This window comes from Papio anubis, chromosome 11, assembly GCF_008728515.1.
Source record: "Papio anubis isolate 15944 chromosome 11, Panubis1.0, whole genome shotgun sequence".
Taxonomy (NCBI): domain Eukaryota; kingdom Metazoa; phylum Chordata; class Mammalia; order Primates; family Cercopithecidae; genus Papio; species Papio anubis.
The window spans coordinates 74,842,113-74,869,146 of NC_044986.1; the positions used below are offsets into that span (position 1 = coordinate 74,842,113).

General features: G+C 49.6%; 1 long non-coding RNA gene across 2 annotated transcripts; it reads left to right on the forward strand.

Moving 5' to 3' along the window:
* Window positions 1-3: 3 nt before the first annotated feature.
* LOC103887513 lies at window positions 4-15,692 on the forward strand. Of its 2 annotated transcripts, XR_004176983.1 has the most exons (5): window positions 4-92; window positions 203-311; window positions 2,351-5,695; window positions 6,048-6,209; window positions 15,070-15,692. It is a non-coding gene; the product is annotated as an uncharacterized LOC103887513 (long non-coding RNA). The 2 variants fall into 2 exon arrangements; XR_001906379.2 differs by lacking the exons at window positions 2,351-5,695; window positions 6,048-6,209 and adding an exon at window positions 8,941-9,141.
* The last annotated feature ends 11,342 nt before the right edge of the window (window positions 15,693-27,034 follow it).

The following is a 27,034-nucleotide window of genomic DNA, read 5'->3' on the forward strand; positions in this document are numbered from 1 at the left end:
GTGGTGGTGGTGGCGGCGGTGGTGGTGGTAGTGTGTGTGGGTGTACCTAAAATGCAACCCTTCCTCCTTCCCCTAGGAAAGGCTCACTTCAGGTAGGCCTGCTTCCCCCACTCCACCTTCCTCACGGAAGCCTTCCCTGACCACCCCCACCCCCAAGTGGGTTAGAGTCCTCTGGGCATAACACCGGCTTTCCTCTCTTAAGGCACCCGTGTCTCACCCAGCCTAGTACCAGGCCTGGTCTGAGGGGCCTCACCCCGACTGCAGCATACAGCCTGGCAGAGCAGCCTCCCTGCCTATGGAACTACTCTAAGGTGAGACAACGGGAGGGATTTCTGGACTTTCAGATCAGGGCAATTTCCTGGGGGTCAGGATGCGGGTGGGCGTGGGGGTGGAAGGCCGTGCTCTCAGGATCTGTGGAGCCTCTCAATAGAATCTTGAATGGCAGAGCTGGGCAGGTGGTCCCTAGGACACACAGTGAGATGTTAACTCTCATTTCCCAGGCCTGATTTTGTATGTGGGCTTAGTTTGAGGCCTCTGTACCTCCAAGTGAGCGTTGTCCCCTCCCTGGGTGCCCCAGAGAGCATGGCCGGGCCCGGCTAGGGCAACTGGCACAGCCCTCTCTGATCCTCCCTTTCATTCTGGGCCTCTCTGAACATCCGGCCCTGTGCCCTCCATCCTTGGTGCTCAAAGCTTCACAGAAGCAGCTCAGCAGGAAATGAGAGTGCTCTGACCCCTCTAGTCCCTTAAACTCTTTTAAAGGAAGAAATACCCTGATGGGAGTGTCTTCCGGCAGATTTACATTTAAAACAAAATGCCAGTCACTGCTCTACAGAATGGGAAGCCCAGGCTCTAGAGTGAAGATCAAGGTGCAGAGAGCTGGGTGGCTGACTTTTCTCATCATTCTGCTCTGGGCCAAGGGCTGCTTCTCACCCCACTTCCAGAGAGAGTAGCCACAGGGCCAGGCTCCCTTGATCCCTTCTCCCTGCCCAGCTCTAGCTTGGTCCATGACTCTCTGAACCTCCCACTGCACACTCCTGCTTCTGTTTTTGTGGGGGCCTGGCCTCTGCCAAGCATCTCCTTCCCCTCCTAGCTCCTGACCCGAGGCCTCGGAGGAACCCTCCCTAGGTTCCAACTGGGAGGGCATCCCTCCACCCTATGTCCTTTGAGACTGCTTCTAGAGCCCAGCATCAGGAAACTATACAGGTTTGGAGCCCAAGAGTTCTGAGTTTAAAGTTTAGCTCTGTAGCCATCGGCTTTAGAATTTGGGCAACTCACAAACTCTCCCTGATCCTCAGGTTTCCCATCCAGAAAGTGGGTATAAAAGCACCCATCTCAGAGAGTGACTGCAAGACAGTGAATGAATGTGTGTGATGTGCCTAGCAGCCAGCCTGAGAACAGTTCTGTTCCTAGTGGGGCCCAGGACTGGTGCCATCTGCAGACTGGTCATGATAGAAATGGAGAGTAAGAATACTTGTACAGCAGCTTGACACGATGGTGACATTTTAGCTTATTTCATGAAAGCATTTCCAACAAATTGGAAAATAAATTGACTGGAAATGAAACAAATGGGTTCTTCCACACTTAGAGTTTGAGAAGTCTTACTCAGCATGGAGGAAATCTCAAGAAACAGTGGTTATTTTCATCCATCCATCCATCCACCCACCCATCCACCCATATGCCCACCGACCCATCTATCCACCCACTCATCCATCCACCCATCCACCCACCCATCCACTCATACGCCCACCCACCCATCCATCCACCCACTCATCCATCCACCTATCCACCCACCCACCCATCCACCCACCAATCCATCCATCCATCCATCCATCCATCCATCCATCCATCCATCCATCCATCCATCCAACATGAATTCACCCCTCATGGCGGATGCTCAGAGGAGCTAAATTTGGCTCTGGCTGTGACTCTTCATTCATTGAGCTTTGTTGGGGTAGATGAGAGATGTCTGTATGCTCCCCAAATTTCTTCAGGCAGAGGCAAGTCTGAATTATATCATATTGTCGGGGGTAGGGCCAGGAGAAGCCTCATCCCCCAATTGCACCCCTTGCCCTTGCTTGGCTCCCGCTTTCATTTTCATCAGGAAAACCCGGGTAGGATTTACCCTAAGTCTGTTCTTCATTTTCCCAAAGCTCAAAGTCAGGAGTTTGTCCCCCACTCCACCTCCCCCAAACTAATTTCCTTTTATTATGAAAACCAGAAAAATGACAAGTAATTGCTTGAAGATGTTAGAAAGATTGCATTTTGTTTTGCTACTATCAGCTTAAAAATAATGTTTAAGAGATTATGAATGGGTGATTAACTATTTTTTCTATTACTTCTCTCTCAAAAGCAAAACCACAACGATTGTGATATGCACAGTAAAATGAAATCCCCACTATCTGAAACCGGGCTAGAAAAAAACCAAAAATATCTACCCCACAAGGAGCCATGTCCCTTTTGGGGAGAAATTGTTGCACTCAGATCTTGGAGAAGACAGAGCCATGCAAGGTTAAGTTGCTAAAGTGGCTAAAACAAACATGGTCTCCACGAGCTCATTTCTCTCCATGGCCCCTCCCTCCCTACTCCTTACAGTAAATAGCAGTTATGGGGACTGCAGTCAAATTCCCTATTTACTGCCTTTCCTGAGTCAGTTTGTTTTGGGTAAAAACAGTCTCTGATGCAGTTCTATTGCACCATTTCAACGGATGTTTATCATTTAAAAGGAACAATTTTAATACCTACATTTGCCTTACAGTATGAGCCATAAATGTGATTTAGGTTTCCCTTTATAATAGACTCTACAAACGATTGCCTAGGCTCCAGAAGAACTGTTCCTCCAAGTGCTGGCCATGAAAATGAACAGCTTTTCCTTTCTTTACAAAAGTTTTCCTTTCTAATACCTCTTGAAATTAATTGAACAAAAACTGGGTAAATGGGCTGATTCACACATCTTCCTTGCTGGGAGTCTGGAGCCTCCCAGGAATGTCTTGGGAAAGGATGAGTCTCCCAGAGAGGGCCCAGGAGGAAGGCCCTGGAGATTGTGCCTGCTGATGCTGTTTGTCCTCCTTCCTGCCCCGCTGGGCCCCAGCTTCCTCCTCTGTAATGGTAGGGTGGTGATAGTGGTAATAACATAGATCTCTGACATCAGTGCTACTCAAAGCCAGGTTTGTGGGCTGGCAGCATCAACATCACCTAAGAGCTTGCTAGAAATGCAGATTCCCTGGCTCTGCCCAGACTTGCTAAATCAGAATCTCTGAAGGTAGGGCCCAGCAATCTGTGCGAGAAGGCTGTCCAGGTAATTCTAATACACGCTCATATTTGGGAAGCTCTGACTATTTGGAAGCAGAGCTAGAAGCCTGTCAGGGGTTAGAGTGAACTGCTGAAAGTGTTTATGAGTTCCTGTAATCCAGTGGCACCCTAGTCCTGGGAGCTGTAAGCCCACTGGGTGCTTAGGATCCAAGTTGGTAAGTGACAAAAGTAATCCAGTCTTGGACACCATAGACTAGACTTGAATGTTGAGAGACTCAGGTATGTGTCCTGAGATGGGAAGGAGGATGGTGACAAGTCTGAAAGATAGACTCTGTCCTGTTTATTCAGAATTATCCAGTGGATACCCATGCATGCCCAAGGGTCTTCCTTCACACCACACTGCCCCTCTGTCTCTCAAGGGGTGAGGAGGGGACCAGGCATGCGCATGTTTAACCTGGAGAAGGGAAGATGTTACATGGGAGAGACAGAGACCTGGAGACTGCCTTCTAGTTACTGGGGGGCTGGACCACGGTTAGTGGAGTTGATGTCTACATGGTTTCAGGGTGCAGAGCTGGGTAGAACCCCAGGGGAGAGGAGGCATGCGAGAGTGAGCTCCTGGTCAATGGAGGTGTGCAGGCAGGAGCTTCAGACTGTGATCCCTTTTGCCACTGAAGGGATTCCTACATTGGGGAGGGTCCCCATTGGCCTCAACATTCCAGGACCTGTTTTGTGTTAGCCTATAACTCACCTTCTTATGACCTCCCTTCCCCAGAGTGGAAGGGTTGTAACCCCGCAAATGAGGAAAGCCCTTCTGCATGGACATGCTGCTTCCTGCTGAGAAATTTCCCCATTCGGGGGAAAAATGGGATTAATTTTTAGCGGAAGCAGCAGTGGCTGAACGTGCAGTTTTCAAATTGTTGACTATGATATTAAGTAACAAGCAGACTCCTGTCCAAAGGATGTTATTAAAATTAACTGTTTTAGCACTACAGTTAGAATCAAAACCAATCTGTCACTCCTAAATTGGTTTCTTTCAACTGCTATTTGCGGGTAAAATGAACAGTTTTAACAATTACATCTCCAGTGCAAATCATAAACTTGATTTACAGGAAAACACTTAATTTACTGCATTTGACTGTGCACCAGAGCTGCCAATTATCTGACTGTAAATTCCCCCACTTGGTTATTTGTTTCCTAAACAGCAGCCTTGGCCCCATTGCCTCCCTCACCTCTGGGCCCAAGGCCCCACCTGGGGTTGCAGACCCTGATTGGGGTTCTGTTTGTGAAGGGTTGGTGCTCAAAAGCAGAGAGGGTCCACATGGACCCTCTGTCCGTGCTATTTCAAGTTGTAAAATATTGAGTAGAATATCACTGCTCTTTAACCTAGTCTGAGCTAGCCATGAAGCAGGAAGAATCACAGAATTTGTGAGCATAAAGACCCGTGGAGAGAATCATTCATTCATCCATTCATCAAACAATGATTACACAGTCATTTTCCCAGAGCTAGGAGCTATAGGCTATGTAGTGATGGCTGCGTCTCCTGTGGTTCCTGCCCTCAACAAATTCACTGTCTAATAGGAAAGACATATGCTGAATAATATCATTTTGTGGTATAATAAATTTTCCCTTTAGCTATTGGCCATTAATGAGCCAAAGGGTTGGGGCCCACTGAGAAGTGATTATTCTGCTTGGAGGTGCTGGAGAAACTAGAGAAACTCACAAGCCATAGCTTTGCAGAAGTTCCATTTGAACTGAGTTTTGATGTCTGAGTCGGAGCTTTTCAGGTAGAGAAGGAGAGGAAAGGGCCTTTCAGGCAGAGGGAACAGCATCAGTCAACTCTTTTTGGCACAGAAGAACAGGGTATGTTTAGCGAGGGGGTGAATGGTCTTGGCCTGGCAGGAGGGAAGGGAGCAGGTTGGCGCCAGGATGCCTCTTTTAAGGAGTTTAGATTGTGTTGGATTTATAATCCAAGTCCTTCTCCAGCTAAGCAAATGGAAGTCCACAGCATTGAGATGCCCTGTGTAAGCCAGGAGAGATTGTAAATGCCAAGAAGCTATAGGATGGAGAATGGAGGATAGTTTCCTGGTATTTTGAGAAGTAAGAAAGCATATGCAAACATATGCAAATGAGATGCAAGCCGGCACCTGCTCTGCATTGTGTAGTCAGCCAGCTTTCTGCAGCCCTGTGTATTTCTACAAAGGTGAGAGAGGTGCCTCCTTGTGACTCCAGCTGAGCTATGAGACATATCAGGGGCTTCATAAAAAAGAAAATTACCCCAAGACTTTCCCTGCCAGGGGCCTTTCTGTTGGAAGAAGTGTCCCCTTGGGAGACAGAAGAGGACCAGAATTTAGGCCTCAGAAGGGAAGGATGAAGCCCCCAAAGTTGCCACCTTCTAGCGAGCCCAGACCTCAGGATTTTGAGGAGTTGGTTCCATCAGTGTCAAGAGGTTGGTGTGGGCAGCCGGCTTGGGAGGGTGGGGGGTTCTCATGCCCTCTGCTCAGGCCTTCTGCTTCACCCCAGCATGCCCCACTCCCCTGGACTCAGTGTCCCCATGGGAAGGGATCAGTGGGGGCTTTCAGTGCCAATGTCTCATGAGTTGAAGGTCAGTGGTTTTCTCTTGGAGTGATGATTGTCCTGCTCTGACCCATCTGACTCCAGAGGGGTGGGTACTGATATGGTGACACAAGAATGTGGCCTCGGTCTCCTCCTGGGGCCCTGGGGTTAATCCCCTGCTCTCCTATGGTCTGGAGCCACTGAATGGGGATTCGAATCTCTCTTTCCTCCATGATTCTATCAAGAAAGAAGAGGGTGAGGATCCTCATCTCAGTTGACACAGGGGGTAGAGGCCTGTGCCTGGGCTCCTGAAGCTTCTAGAGCTGACTCTTCCTAATTTTCTGTGTGGCCTTGAGCAAATTCTCTCTCTGGATGTCTCTCTGCACCTTAGAAGCCAGATACTTCAGGTAAGAGCCCTTTCCTGTTGACAGTTGGCTCATCCTGACCTGCCGTCAGGGTGTGCGGTGGGGAGCCGAGCCCCTGAGGGACAGGGGCTGCTTGACAAAAAGTTTGGAGGGCTGAGGGGAGCTTCAGGGCATCCCCACCTCCAGGACAACACTGCAACCTCAGGCCCCTGCATCAGAGGCACCCCTGGAGGGAGGGAGGGAGGGCCAGCTGCCAGACTCCTGCCACTTGTGGGTCCAGGAGGCCAATGTTGGGGAGGGCTCTCCGCCATTTCTGGCTGCCCCTCTAGTCCTTCCTCGAGTCTCTTTCATCCTCCCTCCCCATCTCTCCCATCTACTTTCCTGCATGCCAGACTTTCCCTCCCCAGTCTTTTCTATCTGTGCTCTCTCTCTTATTCTCTGAGTCCCATGGTCTGCTCTCCGCTACCTGCCTGGCCTCTCTGTCTCCCTGTCTCTTTCGTCTTCCTCTCCTTGCCTGTTCTGGAAGTCCTTCTCCATGTGTGCTCTTGCCTCAATATAACCTCTCCTGTGTCCACCTGCACCCACTTTCTCCCCCACCTTCCCCCACCCAGCTCCCAAGTCCTGAGCACTTTGGGGGAAACTGAGGACAGGTTTCACCCTGCTAAGGATGAGAGAGGCAGGAGGGAAGAGAATAGCCAGCCTTCAGCAGGTGGCACTGTTGGGTGACTTTTGCTTGTGAAACCTTTTAGCACTGAAAAAACATGCTGGAATCTATTGGCATTTGAGAGGCTCTTTAAAAAAAAAAAAATAATGACTCTCATTTCCTGGGCATCATTAAACAAGGTGCAGTGTTTGTGTGCATACGTGTGTGATGAGGATGTATGCATGCAGATGTCTGCACCTGAGCCAGTGGGGCTGGAGTGTAGGGGTGTGTGTGTGAGCACATATCAGGGCCCTGGGTGCCTGGGTCTACGTGTGTATGGATGGGAGTGTCTGTGTGCGACCCACACAACCCGTGTGAATGTGGGTTTCAGTATGAACTGGGGTGTACCAGCATGGGATGTGTCTACATGTGTGCGCCATCACACATGAAAGTATGTGTGTGAGCGAGCAGGGCAGGTCGGGCCGTGTGGGGAGCAGGGTGGTGTGTTTGTGTCTGTGGATGTGCCCGCCAGCGGAAGCACAGTGGAAGGGAGGGAGAATCATGGAATCAGACCTCCAGGTTTAAATTCTGGCTTCACACTGCAGTGGTGTGATCTTGACCGTTGCTGGTGTCTGAGCCTCAGACTCTTCATCTGAGAAATGAGATAATAGCATTATCTGGCACTCTGGATGACTGTGAGGATTAAGTAGGCTCTTCCGTGTAAAGGGCCTATCCTGGCATGGGCCCAGTAGGCTCAGGGCCACAGTGTGTCTGTTTGAGAGTCGGCAGGTGTGGCCTCCTGCTCTCCAGCTCCACTGTCTGGCTGGGCTGGGCTTGCTGGCCCTCAGGCCTGCGGTGTTGGCCTCTCTAGGGGTATGAAGGCCCAGGGGTGGGGATGTCCTGAGGATTCTGGGGTCTGTCCAGCCCTAGTGTTTCCTGGCTCTGCTGGATAGAACCACAGCCAGAATGAACCCGTGCCCTCCCCGCTGCTGACGGTGGAGATCCAGAATGCAAGAGCTGCAGTGGCCCTCAGGGGTCATCGACTCCATCCAGCTCTCCACATAACAGGAGAGGGGAGGGCAGCCCACAGCTGCCCACGTAACAGGAGAGGAGACGGCAGCCCAGAGGGGCCAGTAGCCTGACCCGCCCCCATCGTAAGTCATGGCCTGGCCACTGTCTAAGGGCTCTAAGCTGGGCTGATTCTGAGGCTGGGGCCCAGAGGCAGAGGCAGAGGGGAGTTCCCTGCCTTAGCTCCTTGCAGTCCTGACTCCACCACCCCCTTCTTTCTTCTTCCTCATCGTTTTGTGGCGACCTTCTCCATTAGAGCTGAAAGTGGAAAGAGGGCCACATCTGACTGGTTCTCTACTGCTGTGTAACAACCACCCCAGGACAGAGGGGCTTTGAGCAATGTCTTCTTATTTTGCTCTGTTCTCTGGGTTGTCTGGGACTCACCTGGGTCTCTCATGTGGTGGTTGAGGTTGGCTTCTTGGGGTCTTTGCCTCTCTCCTTGCAGCATCTCATCCTCCAGGGCCCTTCACGTGGCTTGGGCCTCTCCCAGCAGTGTAGGCTCAGGGTAGTTATGTTTTTTATGTAGCAGCTAGCTCCCAGGACACAGCCAGTGGAGGCTGTCAGGCCAGTTAAGGGCTAGGCTTGGACTGGCACAAGGTCTCTTCCTCCTGTTCTTTTGGAAAAAATCATCATGACCCACCCAAATTCAAGAAGGCAGAGAAATAGAACCCACTTCTTGATAGAGGAGGGGAAGGTCATATTGCCAAAAAGCCTGTGGGATGGGTGATGGTATGGTGGGCATCTTTGGAAAATGCAATCTGCCACAGCATCCTAATGGCATTGTAAGATGACAAGCAAATGCCAGTCTTAAGAATATTTCTTTTCCATGATTTCATCCAACCTTCCCAACAGCCATCTGCAGTGGGCCTGTCCTGGCTTATTCACTCCCTGTGTCACCCTGCGCAACTCCCTTCACTTCTCAGCACCTCAGTTTCCACGTGTCAAACAGGAGTGGCAATAGTTCCTGTTTCATTGAGTTGTCATAAAGCAAGAACTCGGCCCAGCACCTGGAGAGACCTCAAATGCGTTGTTATTATCATCGCCCTTCTCTTCCTTTCACAGATGAGGAAACTGAGGCTCAGAGAAGTTGAGGGACTGGCTCAGAGATGTACAGCTTGGAATTGCCGGAGCCGGCCTGGAGACCAGTAGTCTCCCTCTAATTGCACACTGTTCTCTCTGAGGCTCTGCATTGCTGGAAGAAGGGTCAGAGGGGCTGGAAAGGAAGAAACAACACAAAGATGAGGCAGCAGAAGGGAAATCGAGGTACTGGGGGCTTCCAGCCTCATGCTACTTGCTCTCTCCTGAATCCATCGTTGGCTTTTCTGTCCTAATCCGACCGCTCCATTGCCAGCCTCCATTCCTCTGAATGTCGATAGAAGAGCTCTGGACTCTTTCCAGTTTTCCAGACTTCCACCCACACAGACTCAAGGGTCCTCCCAACTCTCCTATGAAAAGAGGCCATCCCATTCCACGGGAGGGGAAACTGAGGCTTGGAGAAGGCACAGGGTCCCATGTAGCTTCACTGTGGCTCTTCGGACTCTTCACGGTCCCTCTGCCTGTCCTGGGCCTGCCATCGTTCCACCTCCAGGTCTGCCCGCTGCCTGCACCTCTCCTACCCCTCTCACCTTGCCCTGCACTGCAGCTGCCACCACCTCCAGCAGCCCTTTAGACCAACGTCCTAAAGCGATAATGCCATGATGTTCCTGGCTTTTTCAAAACCCTTTTCCTGGAGTATGTTCACCAGAATGGCAGTCCCACAGGAGCTCTGCGATGAAAGGGCCTCATGGTCAAATAGTTTGGGAAACGTGGCTTCCTTTATCCCTTCCTTCTCAGTTTGCCAAATTTAATGATGCCACACCCCCATGCACCTTCTTTTGTTTCATGATATCACTTTTTAATACCCCATTTTGGAATATTCTCTAAGAAATGTAGTCTGAGGAATGAAGTTCAAATCTTTCCTCTTGGCGTCCAAACGGCTTCACCATCAGATCTCAACCTTGTTTTCTACCGTGCCTCTCTTGGATATCCAGAGCCCTTGCCCTCCCCTCGGTAGTCCCTGGTGCCCACAGAGTCCATGGTCTCACCCTCCCTGTTTTTGCTCAGACCTCTCAACTCAGAGCTCTGTTTCTCCAGGGACACCCCCAACCTCTCACCCCTTGGCTATGCACTGACTGCTGCGTCTCATTCAGCCATTGGTTGGGTGCAATGTAAGTTTTCTTTCCAGGCATGAACCCTGAGTCCCAAACTCAACCCTAAGCTCTTTAAGGGTGCAAGTGCCATCTTGGGTTTCTGTGTCTCCTGACTTCCTCCCCAGGCCTGCAGAAGCATTGGCAATGCATCTTACGGCTGCACTGGTGGGCAGCTGGTGCTCAGCAAAGTTGAACAGAGTAAAGCATTGTGATACGTGGCAACCGGCTGCTCAGCTGGCGTTTCACCCTCAGTAGGGAGAAACACATAATTCCTTCTTGCTGTTGTATGAGAATCCCAGGCTCTCAGGACAGTAGAGGCCACCGGTCCACACACGTCTCTTATGTTCAGTTGAATTTGTATTTGGGATTAGCAATTCTCTTCTCCTCTCCCTAGTGTGGGAACAACAGGAGCTGGACTTTGGCTGTAGCAGCAGAGATCCCAGCTAGACTCAAGGAATAACTTTCCAAGTAGCAGAGACTGTGCGCCATTTGCCAGATTGGATTTCAGTGATTGGTTTTAGACTTAGAGGACTTTCTCTGTTGTCCTTAAGGATTTAGGGGTGACTGTGTTCTCCCAAGAAGTGGATGAGATGACCTCTTCTGGGCTTTCTATCCCTGTAATTTCCAGAGCTGCCAGCTCTCTGGGTCCCTGGGGTCACAAAGGGAGGAAGAATTTCCAGACACAGGGAAAGAGGTGGCAGGAAAAGGGAGAGGGGTTCATGTTGGGGGAACAGACCCCAACCTCTGCCACTGGGGCTTGTACTACCCAGATGAAGGAGGTTGGCGTGCCAAACCGCCCCGGCGGCTCTTGGAGCCACTCTGGGGCTGCTCCCCCACTCACGCGCCACAGTTATTTTTAGCACTGGGATGTGCAGAACATGCTACAGAGAAACAGAGTGGAAAATCTGACACTCAGAGCCCCGCTTGGAGGGAGACATAGTTCTTCCAGCCGGGCGCCACTCACGTGTCTGATTTGCATCTTGCACGTTTCTCTGAGCAGCCCGACTACTTTGAATTCCAGCTGGCTCCCCGGAACTGACCCACAGCCTCCTGGACAGGGCCTGGGGTCCTTGCACTGGGTGGGTGGTGATGGCTCCTGGTCAGGCTCCCCTTCCTTCTGTTGGCCATCAGAATTGTGACCTGCATACAAGCACAGGGCTCTACATAAAAAGCCCAGTGATCGTCTCCTCAGTGTCCCAGACATCATGCGGAGAAAACAGGGCAGGTCTTAGGATTGTTGTTGGGTAGGGGAGGAAACCCAGGCCCAGAGAGGGCGTCTAGGGACCTGAGGTCACACAGAGAGGGAATAACAAAGCTGGCCCTTAGGAGGGTCAGCCCCCTCTGTCCTTGGGGCGTCCCAGTGGGAATGCAATGTCTAGGAAGCCTAGAGTCAAAGTCCAAACCAGCTTAGGAGATGAGGAGTTTGTGTAGTGGATATTTAATTAAAAATTACTTTATGTTTTTTCCCTTCTTATTACAAAAACAATGCATGCTCTTTGTAGAAAATTTAAAAATACAGATAAGCAAACAAGAAAATTAAAAACACCCATAATCCCAGCACTCAGAGATAAACCCTGTAAATATTTTGGTATGTTGGTGAATATACTACCGGGCTTTTCCTTTTTCTTCTGTAAAACATTTTCATGTATTTTTAATTACACATGTAATACGGGAACACATTCTTGTTAGAAAAATTCAAACAATACAGATCAAGCCAAAGTCGCCTCTCTCCCTCCCCAACTGGGCTTCCCTTTTCTGCAGAGGTAATCACGGTTCTAATTTTGATGTATGTCGTTCCTGATTTTTTTTAAGTGTACACACACATTCATATCATATAGAGATATGTGGTTTTACTTTTAGTGTGTTTGGATGGGCTTTTTTCCCAACAGAAATGGTAGCATATTGCATGTGTTGTTCTACACTTTGATTTTGTCACCTAACTATTAGTCTTGGGGTCTCTCAGTGTCAGTGTTTAGAGCTCTAACTCATTTGTTCTAACGGCTGGGTAGAATTCCTTTGCATGCATATATCAGAGTTTATTTAGGCATTTCCCTTGTGATAGACTTTTTGATTGCATCCACTGTGTGTGTGTGTGTGTGTGTGTGTGTGTGTGACTGCAATGCTGCCTTTCAGTGCTCCCATATGTGCCTCCTTGGGTAAGAAAGCTTCTTAAGGGTCAAAGCCAAGATGAGAAATGGCTAGTTACTCTCTTTTTACACGCATTAAGAAAATGGGAGCACCTTGGATCAACTGCCATAAGAATCTGCCTTCTCCACTTTTCTGTGCTAATATGAAGGCAGCTCTGACAGCATTTCCCACACTGTGCTCAGGACAGCGCTGTGTGCTGGGAAACCTTGATAGGTGCACCTAGGGAGATAAAAAATCAGGGCAGGTGTACGGTTGAATACATTCAATGTACAGTCGAATAGATTCACTGAAATGCTCTTGGAAATTCACCAGTGCCCATTAGTATGTCAAGAGGTGTCCTGAAGTAAAGAAACAAGTTTGTCTTCATTTAGCCTGGCTTTAGAGGGCTGCGGTGTAGGAAACACAGATTGCAGCAGACAGCAGCAGTGCCTGACCCACATCCCCTTGGCCCTGCCACTCAGTGTGCTTCTGGTGAAATTCCACCTGCTGAAAAACTGTGCTTTGTACCTATGTCTGGTTTCTCTTGCTGCAGGGACCTGTGGGGCTGCCTTGTGGCAGGCTGAGCATGCTGGGGACCCGGTGCTCTCTGTGCCCCAGCCCCAGCAGCCCTCAACCAATGATTGAAGGGATTGGTGTAGAGAAGCCCCAGCTCCCTCACCTCTCGGGTGAGATAACTTCGAGGCAAGTGTTTTACACTGATCCCTGTGCTTCCCCAGAGGGATCAGGCTCCAGTTCCACTGTAGTAGCTGGCTTGAAAATATGCCCATTATTGGCTGCCCTCCTTCCTTGTCTCACTTCCCCACTCCTCCCTACTCACCTCTCCAAATTTAAATCTTCCTGCATTAGAGTCCTGGGTTTGCTCCGGAAAGAAGCTCAACTAAAACTGATCAGTGGTTACTTTTTAATGGCTCCATGTGAATGTCCTAAATATTTCTCTGAACAGATCCTGCATTGCTGGACATTGAAGGTTGTTTCCATTTTTTTTTTTTCACTATTATAAACAGTTTCGTGGTGGACATCCTTCTAGCTCAATGGCTGTGTACATTTTAAATTATTGCTTTAGAAACTATTCTTAGACATAAAGTCACTGGTTCAAAAGACATGCATCGTTGTAAGGCTTTGATAACTTTGTGGCACCTGCATTCTCCCCTTCTCATCTTGTTCTAATCCTGCCTTGCCTCCCACAGAGGGTACAGAGGGGCCAACCTTGGATATGCTCTGGAATGAGCCTCTCTCACAGGGACAGGGAAAGGCAGAACACAGGGAATACATGGCAGGATGCAGGGAGACAGCCGAATATCCACCCGGAGTTCATAGGGAGGCTCTTAGAGCTTAGTGCTGATGGGTGCTTCTTCCCAGGTTCCTGTTCTAAACTCTTCCCATTCTACAAGGCTCAGTTGAAATATCACCTCCTCCAGGAAGCTTCCCTTGACTTTTCCTGCCTTGTGGGCCGCCTCTTGAGGCTGCACGTGATTTGGTACTAATTCTATATGGGTCATGACACATTCTGTGGGTAGTAACAGTCAATGTTACACACATGACAGATATACACGTTTGGGGTTCAATAAATGCTTGAGATAAGAAAGCCAGGGAACCCAGATTTGAATCTACCCTTGGTGCTATCCTTGGTGGGGACCTGTGGGTCTCTAGGCAAGGGTCCCGAGGTGGGCTTGAATGGGAATAAGCACAGTACCAGCCTACTGTCTCCTTTCTCAGCCTCTCATTTTTGCCCCCTTTCCAGGAGTCTTTCAGCCAGGAGTCCCAGAGGCTGGGCTGTCTGCATTCAGCCCGGGGCTGCGAATATCAGTGTGCCTTTCTTTTTATCCTTCCAGGTGCAGGTTTCCGGAGACAAATATACCCTCCATTCCCAGCCCCTCGATCTGTCTAAACACAATTTGACATGCGTTGCTATTAGCTTAGCACCTTATCAAATAATGCGGCCTGATCGAGATAAAAGGTTTTACAACCCTTGCTGCCTTTGTTTCTGCCTGCATTCACCCGCCGAGACAGCTAATAATTACCACCAAAGACAAAGAGAAATCTATACGCTCAGCGTAGAGGTTCCTGTGTGCATGTTAAGCAGCAGCCGGAGGAGAAAGAGGTGGGAGGAGATGGCCCCAAATGCAGCTGGGGCCTTGCAGCCTGCTGGAGAGAGTGGCCCCCTGGTTGCTGGGTGACCCTGTAGTTTGGTGCTGTCTAACCCTGGAGGTGGAGAGAAAGGTGGAGAATGTGCCCTAGAGCCCTGCCCTGTGGTGTCAAGGCCTGGTTTGGCAGACGAGGGTGGTGTGAAGGGAAAGGTGCTGGCATAGAGGGTTGCTGCGATCTGGGTTTCTCCCTGGTTCTGCTCCCAGGCTGCTCTGTGACCTTGGGTAGATCCCTTATCCCCGTGGGCTTCAGTCTCTGTTTCTGTAGCCTCTGTGATAGGGCGCCAAGGCAGTGTGGTGGGAGGGTGCCCCAGGCAGTGTGATGGTGAGAGGTGAAGCCAGCTGGAATTCCTGGGTCGAGTGGGGACTTGGAGAACTTCTCTGTCCAGCTAGAGGATTGTAAACGCACCAATCAGCGCTCTGTGTCTAGCTAAAGGGTTGTAAATGCACCAATCAGCACTCTGTAAAAACATGCCAATCAGCACTCTGTGTCTAGCTAAAGGATTGTAAACGCACCAATCAGCACTCTGTAAAATGGACCAATCAGCACTCTGTAAAGTGGACCAATCAGTGCTCTGTAAAGTGGACCAATCAGCAGGATGTGGGTGGGGACATATAAGGGAATAAAAGTTGGCCACCCCAATGGGCAGCAGCAACTTGCTAGGGTTCCTTTCCACGTTGTGAAAACTTTGTTCTTTTGCTCTTCACAGTGAATCTTTCTGCTGTTCTCTCTTTGGGTCCGTGCCACTTTTAAGAGCTGTAACACTCATCGCGAAGGTCTGCAGCTTCATTCTTGAAGTCAGCAAGACCAAGAACCCACCGGAAGGAGCCAACTGTGGACACAGTGGGAGTCTGGAGACCTCACTTTGAGAGTCAGCTCAGCTGCTCAGGCAGTTGTATGTTGTTCTGGGGCTCCGTTTCTCCATCTGGGAAATCAGGAGCTACTTGGGATGACGACGGTGGGCATGTCAGGACTGTGCCCCAGGTGGTGGATGACTCAGCTGGTGTCTCCCTGGGTGTCTATTCCATGGCTAGACCTATGTGGGATCTTGACTGGGGGTGCTGGGGAAGGAGGAGATGTAAGTCTTCAACTGAGAAGCTGTCCTAAAGAGGCAGTTTTCATTCCAGAACCAACAAAGACAGACAGTGAAATGTGAGCTCATAGGGGGAGGAATAATTGTGAATGCAGTCTCAGAAGGCTTCCTGGAGGAAGAAGGAATGAATGGTGCCCACGTAGATGGGGTAGAGTGCCTGAATGGGGCTGTGTGCAGCAAGATCTGTGATGAGGATTGTGAATAAAGTGGGCTACAGGGGTTGCGAGTCTCTGATAGAACAATCTGGACTCCAGCATTTGTTGGCACTGGCCACTCTCTAGGGGACATGGATTCCCATAGATCTCAGGACTGTTGGGGGCTGCCTGGATTCCCCTCTCTCCCAGCCCTGGCCTGCTGTGGGAGGGATAGAGCTAGTGTGCTCAAAAATGTTTAATGGTTCCTGGTAAACATCCCCATCATGACCGACTCCACAATACCAATGTGATATCATCAAATGCAGAGTTGGGAAGAGATGAGCACACTTGAGTCTCACGAGTGGGTGTGAGCCACCTCCAGCACACTGCAGGTTGGAATTCAGTATAAACCCAAGGAGTCAGGTCAGAGACCCACACAGTGTCAAGACTCAGAAGATAAAGGATAGAGTAGCACACATGCCACCTCCACTCCCACTTGTGCCTATGGCAGACATCACTAATCAATTGTGTCTCTACTAAGCTCAGAATTCTTCTCATCTGAGTGCTCCAAGAAGTCACTATCAATTGATTAGAGTTGGTATACAAAATGACAATTCTTTGCCATTGCAGATCTAGGCTAACCTCCACATTGTACACATGGGGGAAACTGAGGACCAGACAGGGAAGGAGACTCTCTTGAGGTCATCCAAATAGTTTGGGAAAGCTGAGGCTGGAAGGCCAGTGGCCCGCCTCACAAGCTGGCACTCCCGTGTCCTCCCACACTGTCGTCTCTCTTTGCTGTTGACAGCAGCAGCAAGGGAAAGGAACCTTGCTCCTAAGAGAGGTTGCCTTGGGTCTGGGCTGAGCAGCTATCTTTCCTGAAGTTCCTACCTCGAAGACAGGGTTGAGTGCTGTCCCAATCACCAATTCTCATTACCAAGACGTGTCTGCAGCAAATGGCCGTTTTCCCTTTGTGCCCTTCCTTGGGACCTGTGTGTGTGTATGCAGATTTACACAGCCCTGGCCACACAAATGGACATGTTTTTAATTCCCATAAGCTAGAGACAAACTTGGGGACCTTCCCAGAGAGCAATGGTCCCTCCTGAGCACCCCATTTATCTCCTCAGGTTTCTCATTAGAGCAGACACTGGCTTGTGGTTTATCCTGCGATGGACTCTGGGCGAGACTGCTCATGACTGCGAAGCGTTGTGCCCACTCTGTTTCCATCCCCTTTATTCTTTTCTTTTTCACTTCACCATACTCAGATATCATCTCTCTGGCCAGTCCTCCCTGATCCCTGACCCCAGCCCCCTCCTTTGCTTCGAGCTTCCCTCTGATTTTGTGCCATCACCTGGGTTGTAGGATGATCTGCCTTCATGCCTGTCTCCCTCCTTCATGGGTGTTCCCTGAAGGCAGGGCTGGGCTTCCTTTTAGCAGAGCTGGCCCGTAATTGTGGTTGAATTGACCCCAGCATCTCGCCTCGCCTCTCTCTAGAGTTGTCTTCTTACTGTGATTTGAATCCAGGATTCTTGGATCTGGAAAGAGACCTGGGGACCTTGTGGTCATTCTTGCATTGTTCCGTGTGTGTCTATCAGCTGGGGTTTTAGTTCTAAGCCACAAAAAAGGAGTGTGGCTGGTGTAAGTAGACGGTTTAGTGAAAAAGTAGTGTGTACTCGCTGAATTGCCGGAAGCCCAAAGAACCAAGTTCAGGCAGGAGGCAGGGGGCCCGGATGGCAGGCAGGAACACAGCCGCAATCTTGCCACAAGGCTGTCTGGGAGGACATTGCCAGGCCAGGGCATTGGACAGTTCTGTGGCCTTGAGGCCATGTGGCCTTTGGAAACAGGATGTTTGTGCAGCTGCTGCAGCCATGAGAAGAATGGAACCTCTTTTACCTGCGTGTCCTCAGCTCAGATTCAAAATTGCCAGGCAGCTGTCTCTGACCTGTGGAGCCCGGTCACCTGCTACACCATAGCTGCCAGGGGCTAGTGGGCAACTGAGGCTTAGCCCCACCATGGGTCCCTGAGAGGATGCATGGGACGCACCTCGCCATTGCCCCATTGTGGGGTGAGGGAGCCCAGGTGGGCACTTACCAGTTCCTGTCTCTCTCGGTAAAGGTTGTTCCTGGGGTGTGTCTACTCCCTGGCACTCTGCCGTGCCGTGCACACAGGGCAGAGGTGATGCATTCCTCCAAAGACTCCCCAGGAACATGATGGGGTTCAGGGGAGTGGAGGGACTGAGGATGGACCCTGAGGCTCTGCTGCCCCTACTCCCAGCTTCAGCTTGGGTTCTGCTGTGTTCACTGCATTCCTACGTGGGGGTTTGTGGAGACCGATCTCATATTATACTAAACATCGACGCCTATTTGGTCCAAGACTGAGGTGTTTGGAGGCCCTAACAGGGGTGCAAGATCACAGTGAGTGAGCGAGTGGCTGTGGTACCTGAACCCAGGTCCCCTGATTCCCCAGGCTGACCCCTCCAGCAGCCTCTTACACCAGAGTCCACCCCCTCCTCATTGTGCGGAGGCCCTTCAGCGGCTGGGCTTATTTGGAAATGGGACTTGGAGCTGGATCATCCCTATGCAGGGTTCACACACCCACAGACAGTTAGCTCTGGGAGGGGTCTTAGAGACCCCTGGCCCTGTCCTTACTTATGCAGAGAGAAGGCAGAACCTCCTGCTCAGCACCCCTTGAGGGACTTCTGGAAGAGATTTGGTGAGATGTTCACGACTCACCTCCCTGCGGAGGAGAGATCATTAGCAGTGCTGCCTGGCTGCCAGCAGCCCCACAAGGAAATGGGCATGTCTGGCTGTGGGAGTCACCTAACCCATGGCTGGTCATTGGAGGGTTATGAGCAGGGCTCCAGGAATGCTGTCTTGCAGGGGAGAGTGGGCAGGTGGCTGGGGCATCTACCCCTGGGCTGAGGCAGGAGGCAGCCAGCTTCAGCTCACGGTGAGGGGCACCCTTCATGGCTGGGGCAAGGAGATGGGGTGGGTTTGGCTCATCTGTCTCTGCTTCCTCCATAGAACAAGGCTGGGCCCACGTGCTGTGTGTGGACATGTCCATGTGTGCGGGATGGAACGAGTTGCCCTCCCTATCATCTTGTGACCTTTCTCATGATACTTAGCTTCTCTGAGCCTTGATTTCTTCGTTTGTAAGATGATGGTGACCTTATTGGATTGTTGCAAAGTTTAGGTGAGAAAGGTGTGAAAGTGCTTAGCCTGGAGGCTGGCACAGAGTAAGGTTCAATACATACTAGATAGTAATATTATGACCTCCTAATTTGTAAGCTAGGGAGGCAGTGTCTGCCTTGCAGAGTTGGCTGGGGGGTTAAATGAGATGATCTACATAAATGCTGAGCACAGGTTTTGGCTCATAGTACAGCAGGCTGGTCCCTCACATTAACATCACACGGGGAGGGTCCTGCCAGTGGAGTGTATGAGACATGGGCTCCTGGATGCCACTTTCTTGATGCACGCTTGAGACTTATACAGGCCCCTTTAATTTTACATTCTGTTTTCTGGCTCATCTCAATGAGGTGTATCAATTAAGATACTTCCAGTTGCATGTAACGGAAGAACCAAGTTAGAATGACTTAAAGAAAAAGGAGGTTTATTTTTGCACATTACGAGAACAGTAGAGTGATAGTAAAGTTTAGTGATTAAGGCAGAGCTCAGAGCCCAAAGCCAGACTGTCTTAGGTGAAATCATGGCTAGCTGTAATCACCTTGGGCCAGTTAGTTAACCTCTCTGGGCCTCAGTTTTCATATCTGTAAATGGGGCTAGCAACAGTACCTTGCTCACTTGGCTCTGGTGAGGATTAAATGGGTTACCAAATGCAAAATGCTTAGAACAGTGCCTGGCACATGGGAAATGCTATGTTAGTGTTGGCTGTCTATTTATACCAGAGTTGGGATGGTTCCAAGGCTTATGAATTTCGGGGTTCAGTGATGTAAACAAGGTATCAAATTTTTTCCATTGTCTACTTTGCCACTGTCAATGTGTTGATTTTGTTCTCAGTTTTATGCCTTCCTTATTCAAGATGATTGCAGCTGAACCAAGCATCACTGTCCAGAGCCAGAAGACAGAATATCTCTTCTTTTTGGGGAGAGAAAAACTTCCTTCAGTGGTGTTCTTGACACTTCATTGGTTGGAAAGGGGTCAAATGCCTAGGTTAACTACTTGGGGGAGAAAATAATGGAATTACTGTGATTGGCTGAGTCTGACCCAGCTTTGTCCTCCCGAAACCACTCATACTTGGACTAACTTGGAGGTCCGAGTGAGGAAGAAGGGGGGTGGGATGGTGAATCAGCTAGTAATGTCTGACTCAGGGTAATGGGGTGTAGGGACACAGCAACATAGCAAAGAATCTGCCATCATGCCAGGCTCTGCTCTGCAAGGCCTGATAAAAGTTTTCGGCTAGTCCTGAAAGCCTCTCTGGGCTGGTGCTGCCTGACATCTAGTCTGCGAAAGGTGGCTCAGATGGAGGCCTGGATAAGAGCAGTCCAGGAGCTGAACTAAGTTCTTATCCATGGTGGTGCACATAAATAGCAACTTCTATTTATTCAAACTCACTTTCCCCCACTGTGATCTAAGAGGCAGATACTATTTTTATCTTCATTTGAAGATGAGAGAGCTGAGGCCGGGGGAGAGTAAGTGATGTGCTTTGGCAGATACTATTGGTGCCTCACTCACAACCCTTTGGTCCTTCTTGGAGGTCACCTGTAGCCATGGTGGACAGTGGCTGACTTGCTTGTGTACAAGGTGGCCTGGGCATGCCGGGAAGTTAATGCCCAGAGTGACAACCCTCAGGAAGTGGGAGAGGGGAGTTGATGGATAAACAGTCCAGCTTCCTTGCCATTAGGGGACAATTCCTAGGTGTGTTCGGCAGTCTCTTGAGGTGTGCATGGCAGTAACCTGCTCACATGTGCATATTAGTGTGGCTTTTCTGTCTTCCTTGTCTGATTTTCTCTCATTCTCATCTGGACTTTCTGGGATCACTTCACCCAAATCCTGGGCTCAGGGGCTGCTTCTGGTATAACCCAAACTAAGGCCCTTGTCCAAGATTGCAGGGTTAACAATAGATGGCCTAGGGATACACACCAGGCCGGCCAACCTTGAGCCTGAGCTCATGACCAACAAGCCACTCCTCTTGTCATTGGAAGAACTATGAAAGAAACAGGAGAGCCCCAACCTCAAACCCCAAACCCCACTCGACTTCAGCCAGACCAGTGCCCTTGGTGGCAGCGAGCTGCCTGTACAGTAACCAAGCTCAGTGTTTCCTGTGGCGAGGGCCTGCTGGGCTCCGGCAGCCAGTGGCAGTGGCTCATAAACTGCCTGATGGGATGGGACCAGTGACCCGTGAACTGAATCTGAGGAACAATTCGCCCTTCCCTAGCCGGCTGCAAAGGAGCGATTACGGACCATCCAGGAAATAATACATTTCATGGAAAAGACCGTAATTATGGAGTATTGAGTAAATAATATGTGCTTTTTAAAAGTCTGCAATTATGTATTTATCCTATCTGTAATTAGGGAATTTTTAAAGGGTGCATTATAGGTAATTTAAAAATAAAATAATGACACCACTCAAAACAAACAGCCCCAAACAAAGACAATTCAAGCCACCCCAAACTTGGTTCAGTGGTGATTTCAGGGGTAGCCACTGTCCTGGGCTTCTGGGGAAATCAGATGGTCCGTGATTGGCCTGGGTAGGTGAGGTCAGCTTGACCCCAGTCTTGGCTTGATGTCTAGAAGTTCCTCAGTGCTAACCTTCTCTCCTTGACTAGCCTCAATCCTCAGAAATCTCTTCCTCTCATAACAGCCAAGTGACTACTGCAGGTTGGCAGCATTTCTCACTCTTATTCTTCTAGAAACTTTAAGGCTGCACTGTCTGATGCAGTAGTCTTGAGACACATGTGGCTATTTAAATTTAAATGAATAAAAACTTAAAAAATTTAAATACTCAGTTCTTTAGTTGCACTAGATGCATTTCAGGTGATCAGTAGCCACACATGTGTCAGACAGTACAGACACAGGATATTTCCATTACTGCAGAATGTTCCACAGGACAGTGTTGCTTTAGAATCTACAGCTCACGTATGTAGTAGATTGCTTATGTGGTGTAGACCTGGTCTTGAACAAATGCAGTGAAAGAAAGCTTGCTCTTTTTTCTGAAGTTTCTTCCCCACTGGAGAGATCCAAAGTTACTTCTCCCTTCTTTTACATGTACTGTTTTTATATTGACTTCCCTTGATGAGTGGGGAGGCCTGTCTCATTCTTCTTCATGACACCCCATCCCAAGCCAGGATCTAGAATATGTAGGTTGGTAGAGAAGCCCTGGCTCAAAACTTTTGTGAACATTTTTCTCCCTTCCTCATCTTGTTGTTTTGCAGCTCGATGTCCACCTCTGTCTTATCGCTTTTAGGCACATCAATGACAAACTCTTGGCCAAGGTCGTACTGGCATGCTGGAGGTGATGCAGGTGACGATGGTGACAGTTATGGTGGTAGTGGTGATGGAATTGGAGGTCATGAGGGGCAGGGTGGTGCCAGAAATGATTATGGTGGTAGTAGAGGTAGTGGTGGAGGTGATGATGGTGATGGCGTTAACAAAGGTTGGGCCACAGTTGTATTGACGTGGTGGAAGTAGCGGAGGTGTTGACAACAGAGGCGATGAGGGTAGTGGTAATGGAAGTGAGACCTTCTATGCGTGAGGCCCAGTGGGCGCCAGGGTGGAAAGCCAATGCTTGTGGAATGAGGGGATGGATGGGTAGGGCCTGTCCTGGGTCTCTGGCTGGCCAGCTGTGAGTCACAGCCCCAAGCCATTCCTTCTGAGCTTCAGGCTCCTTTTCTGTAAAATTCACGCTGAGGACGTTTAATTTTTTAGTTAAAAACTCTGATTTTTTGAATAGTGGATATATTTACATATTCGAAAATAAAATAAGAGGATTGCCCCGTCTGTCCATTCCCTCCCTCTTAGCTAGATACTGCTATCAGTTTCCTACTTCCTGAAGAGTTTCTTTTGAATGTGTTTACTTTAAAGCAAACACATATGTTCATTTCTCTCCTTTTGCACCAATGGTAGCATAGTGAACACACTGCTTTGTGCTTTGCTTTTTAAGTGGTGTTTTAAGCTATAAGATACAAGATACCTGTGTGACATGTGAGATAGTCACTCCTTTTTAAAGATATTCACCCTAAATAAACTCACAAGGTCTTTGAGAACAGTGACTATGCTCCTTTCTTCTTAGCTGACCTCAGGCCTTGCCCGTGGCTGGGACTGGCATGGCGGAGCACAGACTTCTGGAGTTAGTAGAGTCACATTCTTGGTAAGCTTGGAGACCTCTGTTTTCATAGCTGCAAAATGGGGACAATAATAGTCCCTGCCTGAAAGGGTTGTGGCTGAGATAAGTCAAAGGAGTGCTGAGTCTGCAGCCCTCTGCTCAGTGTTTGGCACAGAGTGGGTGCTCAATAAGTGGTAGAAATGGTGACTCCTTGAGGTGAGTGGCATCAGTGTGTCTGTGAAGGTGTGGACTGCGGGGCTGGCTCGGAGGACCCGACATCTCCCCTGGAGCTTCTGGGGCTAGCAGAATGAAGTTCTTGTTTACAGCATATACCTGGGATCTCATATCTCCTCATGTGTGCTCCGTCAGAGAGAAACTATTCCTGCCCGAGCAGTGGCGTGATGGCTGGAAGGAACCTGGCAGATTGGATCAGAATCCTGAGACAGGTTGTCACGGCTGAGGCTCTGTGAAAGCAGAGTGGGTCACTCCGCAGCATGCCTGCTCCTGCCCCTATTTCGGAGGAGCCATTGGGGTAGGTTAAGAACCTCTTGCCCCTGTCATTTGGCTATGCTTAAACAAGTACACTGAAGCCCCTCAGAGCCCACCAAAGCTGCTTTCTGTGCTGGGAGAAGGAGGAGGAGAGGACCCAAGGCCCAAGTGCTTTCTCACTGTCCTTGGATGCCTCTGGCAAGAGAGAGTGGTGGCCCAGATGGGATGTTCCCAGGCAGACCCTCCTGCAGCCCATCACCTCTTGGCGCTGCCTCTGTAGCAAGCCCTCCCTGCTCCTTCTGCTCCCAGACCTGTCCCCTTGAATCTATCTTCGTCGCTGTCACGGGAATCATTGACTTGCAGGTCGACATGGATTGTCTCTCTCCTGGGCAGACTGAGTGCATGGCTGGCCCTGCCTGCACGGTCAGGTTCTCCCACGTTAGCCTGCGTTCAAGACTTGCTGTGATGTGGGCTTCAGTGTCTGGCCTGATTCCCCTCTGCCCCCTCCCGATGGGCTGGGTTGCTTCCTCCACCCACAAATTGCCAGCTTGGGCAGGACTGGGAATCAAATGAACACAACATCCAGCACCTCTTACTATTTAGGCAGAACTTGCCATCATTTACTCCCAGAGCTGGTCTCACCTCTTTCAGCTAGCCTTCTGTCCACCTCTCCCTCCTCTGAGCTCCTCCTCATCACTGGGCTCTGAGCACCAGGTGGTCTGCTGTGGATTATCTCCATGGGTGCCACTTTCCTCAGAAGAAACAGTATAATGTGCTAGTTAAGAATATGGACTGCATTTTCACACTGTCTGGGTTCAAATCTCTTTCTGGCTGTGGCAAGCACTTCACCTCTGAGTCTTAGTTTCCTCACCTGCCAACAGGAGTAATGGTTCCTACCGCACGGTTGCTGATTGAAAGGATGCAGGTGAATTACTTAGCACAGAACCGCACATCAAGTAAACAGTTGCTACATGTTAGCTGTTAGTATTAGATCACTGGGCTCTGATTTTTAACACAGGAAGAAATAGCCTGACCTTCACCCCACTCATCCCTGTAGGGCAGAGGCTGGCCTGGTGGGGGCACTCAGAAGAAGGGGTATCCACAGTTTATTTTGGGACTACAGGAAAGATCCAATCTTTTCACTCTATTCCCTTCAGGCTCCCCCCAGCCCCATCCTAGTCCACACCCCTAAAGGGATTCCCAGAATTTCAGAACCCTGATCAACATAAACCTTGGGCCCTTCAGGCAGGTGCCAGCCAGGAGTAGTGGATTTACAAGGTAAGGACGTATAAGATGTGACAGGCCTAGAATTAGCAATGCAATTCCTCTGTCATTTTTATCATTGGCCCCTGCAGGGAGGAGCTGATTAAATGGATATTCAACTCTTTGCATTAATGCGCATCCAGCTTCAATTTGCATTTCATTAGCCGCACAAAAAGCATAATTTTATTATTTGCCGTTGGAAAGCAGATCTCTGCTAACAAGCAGCTACACGCTGTTCCTGAAATATAGTGTGACTGACTCACTCCACTGTCTGGCTCACCCTGCTATCCTCTTCTCCCTCTGCAGACTTCTGGCTCTCTGGTGAAGGTGGTACATGGCAGATTTGGCTTTATGATGGCGGGCTGCGTTATCATTCCAGCCCTGGTCCCGCAGAGGGCTCTGTTTTTCTCATGTACCTGGGGAGGCAGGATTGACAGCTGCCATCTTCCTGGTCAGTCATTGTCATCACCAATAATAACATTACCACTATCAAAACAGTATTTCTGGCCAGGCGCTGTGGCTCACTCCTGTAATCCCAGCACTTTGGGAGGCCGAGGTGGGTGGATCATGAGGTCAGGAGATCAACACCATCCTGGCTAACACGGTGAAACCACATCTCTACTAAAAAGTACAAAAAATCAGCCAGGCGTGGTGGCAGGCGCCTGTAGTCTCAGCTACTTGGGAGGCTGAGGAAGGAGAATGGCCAGAACCCCAGAGACAGAGCTTGCAGTGAGCCGAGATCACGCCACTGCACTCCAGCCTGGGTGATACAGCGAGACACTGTCTCAAAAAACAAACAAACAAACAAACAAAAAATACAAAAACAAAATACAAAAAAACCCCTAGTATTTCCACCCTCATAATACCACCTTCACCAATAATTGCCATTATTATTATTTATTACATCGGCATCATCGTCATCACCCCCACCATCACCAACATTATCATTTCCATTACCACCACCTCCCTCATCATCACCTCCACTACTTCTATCATGCTGATACATCCACAACCAATATTATCATGTCATCACCTCCACCACCACCACTCTAATCATCCCCACCATCACTCTGACCAGCCCTATCACCAATTCCACCCCCACTGCCATCATATCTATTACTACCATCACTTCTACCACCTCCACTGTGCTAGTGATACCTTGCCCACAGCTGTTATCCTCATCACCATCATCACCTCCACTGCTACTTCCACCACCATCGCTATCATCACCTCTACCACCACAGTCTCCACTGCCATGACTAACTCCACTCAGCCAAACCAACACCATCTTCACCACCATTACCCCACTCCCACTATCTCCACATCCCAGTACTTTCACTGGTACCTCCACACCAATCTAATCCCTGTCACTGTCTCTCTCAACACCATCAGAACTATCACTGCCACCCTCACTACTACTACAATCACCACCCTCTCTGCCACCAACACCACTGTCTCCACATCTTCCATGTCAGTGAGGACCTTGACCGTCATAGTATCCACACTGCTTCTTTGACATTACTTTTGAAAATCTGAAAGCACCAGCATTGAAAACTTTCACTGCTGTCAGAGTCCATGGATCTTTGGTCCCTATGTGAGAGTGATGCAATAAGCGGAGTGACTGGAGCCATTGAGGGGAGCAGGGTCCAGGTGACCAGTGCCAAGGGATCTGGAGAGTGAAGCAGAGGGACAGTACAATAAAATCATTGGTGGGAGCATGAATTTGGAGGCAGATGGAATTGATCTCTGATGCACCATGGGACCTTGAGTGAGCCACTTTTCTGAGCCTTAGTTTCCTATCAGTCAAGTAGGACTAATACCCCTTCATTGAGTTGAATATTAATTAAATGACAACATGTGTTCTGAGGATCTGCGGAGTGGAAGCTGCCAGTTCTCAGCCCTGATGCCCTCAGATCCTCTTGGATGTCCTTTATGAGCTCGATACATTCCTGCCGCAGCCCTTGCATGCTTCTCTCCTAACAGCTTGCAGTTGCAACCTTCTTCAGATACCTGCAGGCTATTGCAGTTGCATCGCTCAAAGGTGCTGAGAGCCAGAAGTGTCCCAGAGAGGCCTGCAGACAGTGATCCGGAGGCGGGAGTATGAAAGCCCAGCTCTTTTCCTTCAAGGCGGGCAAACTCAGAGATGGAATTTACACTACAGAGCTCCCTGCAGGATCGGGCCTTGGCGGGGACTTCGCCTGTAATTGTATTGTTGCGTGGCTTCTTCTCTTCCCTGTCTTGTTTTCCCCACTCCCTTTCTGGGTTCTCCCAGGAGCAATTTCATAATGCTTGCACGTGAATCTTCATGTCATGTGACATGACGCGTAGCAGGATTTCGATTCACCGTGGTTCCCTCCTCCTCTCCTCATGTTCGTCAAGTACATTAGCTAATAGAGGGCCTTCACACATATTGT